The sequence below is a fragment of the Mus musculus genome, chromosome 6 (genome assembly GCF_000001635.26).
Source record: "Mus musculus strain C57BL/6J chromosome 6, GRCm38.p6 C57BL/6J".
In the NCBI taxonomy this organism is placed as follows: Eukaryota; Metazoa; Chordata; class Mammalia; order Rodentia; family Muridae; genus Mus; species Mus musculus.
The window spans coordinates 53194058-53196220 of record NC_000072.6 but is presented as its reverse complement, the minus strand read 5'-3'; the positions used below and the strand labels follow the sequence as shown (position 1 = coordinate 53196220).

At 42.6% G+C, this 2163-nt stretch overlaps 1 non-coding gene across 1 annotated transcript; it reads right to left on the bottom strand.

The window, feature by feature from the left end:
* Positions 1-267: 267 nt before the first annotated feature.
* LOC115490480 lies at positions 268-410 on the bottom strand. Its single transcript, XR_003956595.1, has one exon. It is a non-coding gene; the product is annotated as a small nucleolar RNA SNORA48 (small nucleolar RNA).
* Positions 411-2163: the final 1753 nt, after the last annotated feature.

Sequence of the window (2163 nt, the reverse complement as noted above, 5' to 3'; positions counted from 1 at the left end):
CTCGCCACCTAGCCCCTCTTCTCTTCCAGGTTTCCAAAATGCCTTTCCAGGCTAGAACCCAGGTTGTGGTCTGCTGGCCGGACACAACACCCTGGCTGACATCCTCCATCGGTGCTGCATGGTCTATGGCCTGCCTGTGCTGTGCACTGGAGGGCAAGTCTGTAGGTGACATAGTGGTCCACAGCTCTCTTTCTGTCTTCTTCTCCTGCCCTGCACTGCTTGGATTTGATTTGATTTGATTTGATTTGATTTGATTTGATTTGATTTTTATGAGTCCTGGGTATAAGATAGTTTGGCCACCAAGACAGACATCAAGGGAGGATAAACAAAGGACAGCCATCTGCTCTGCTCTTGACTGATATAAGAACAACATCACCAACAAGGCATCTCTTTGCCCATTGCCGGGGGTTGGAGGGCATATGGATATTTAAAAGACCTTTAGTGTCAGTTGTCCCTCCTCATATTACCTCCTTTACCATTCCCCTCTCCATTTAATCATTCTATTCTTCTCTCCCCCATGTCTCTTTATAACATTATATTCTATTTCTCCTTCCTTGGAAGATCTCCTCTTGTCCCATGATGCTTTACTAACTACCTGTCTTAGTCACTGTTCTATTGCTATAAAGAGACACCATGATCATGACAATTCATAAAAGAAAGCATAAAAGAGAAAACATGCAATTTTTGTCTTTGGGGGGGTATAGGTCACCTCACTACGAATGATTGTTTCTAGTTCCAGCCATTTACCTGAAAATATATTGAATTCCATTGGGTAAATGTACCACATCTTCATTGTCCATTCATTAGCTGATGGATAGCTAGGCTGTTTCCAATGTCTGGCTGTGAATCGGGCAGCAATGAGCATGGATGAGCAAATGTCTCCTTAGGATGATGTAGAGGCCTTTGAGTATGTGTCCAAAAGTGGTATAACTGGATCTTGAGGTAGATCAACTTCGAGCTTTTTGAGGAATTACCACACTGAATTCCATAGTAGGTATACAAGTTGGTACTCCCACCAGCAATGGAAAAGTGTTCACTTTTCTCCACATTCTCGCCAGCATATACTGTCATTTGTTTTATTAATCTTGGTCCTTTTACTGGGGTAAGATGAAAATCTAAAAGTAGTATTAATTTGGATTTTCCTCTTGACTAAGGATGTTGAACATTTCTTTAAGTGTTTTTCAGCCATTTGTATTTCAGAATTCTCTGCTTAGTTCTATATCCCATTTTTAACTGGATTATTTGTTTTCTTGATGTTCAGGGTTTTTAGTTCTTTCTATATTCTACATACTAACCCTCTCTCAAATATATAATTGATAATGATTTTTTTTTAACATTATGTGGTTGCTACTGGAATGGTGTTGCTCTTTGCTGCACAGAGGCTTTTCTGCTTTATGAAGTATTGTTTAAAAATTGTTGATCTCCCACAGCCCCCAGAGGAGGCTCTACTCCCAGGTGCTCTAGCACACCCAGGATCTTAGGATCAGGGGTGAGTAAAACACAACATCTGTTCTAACATTACCAGGAGTAACTGGGACCAGCAGGATCCAGTGAACCAGGAACCTTGCCCAACCAGTGGCTTGGTTTCCTTCTGGTCTGTCTTGGTTTACCTTGGGTGCAAACTCGGCAGCCAGTCCCACAGCCCCCAGAGGAGACTCCACTTCAAAGCACTCTAGCACACCCAGGATCACAGGATCACAGGATCACAGGATCACAGGATCACAGGATCACAGGATCACAGGAGCTTGTTCACATCAGGATCTCAGGGTCTCAGAGACAGCCTGACTCCCAGGAACTCTGACACACCCAGAATCTCAGGACCACAGAAACAGCTGGACTCTGAGGAATTCTGACTCAACCAGGATTACAGGAAGGACAGGTTCCAGTAAGATATAGCAAGGGCAGGGAGCACTAGAGATAATCAGATGACAGGAGGCAAGCATAAGAACATAAGCAACAGAAACCAAGGTTATTTGTCATCATCAGAACCCAATTCTCCCAACATTGCAATTCCTGGATACACAATCACACCAGAAAATCAAAACTCAGATCTAAAGTCACTTCTCATTACAATAATAGAGGACTTTAAGAAGGAGAGGAAAAAAAGCAGCCTTAAGAAATACAGGAGAACACAGGTAAACAGCTAGAAGCCCTTAAAGAAGA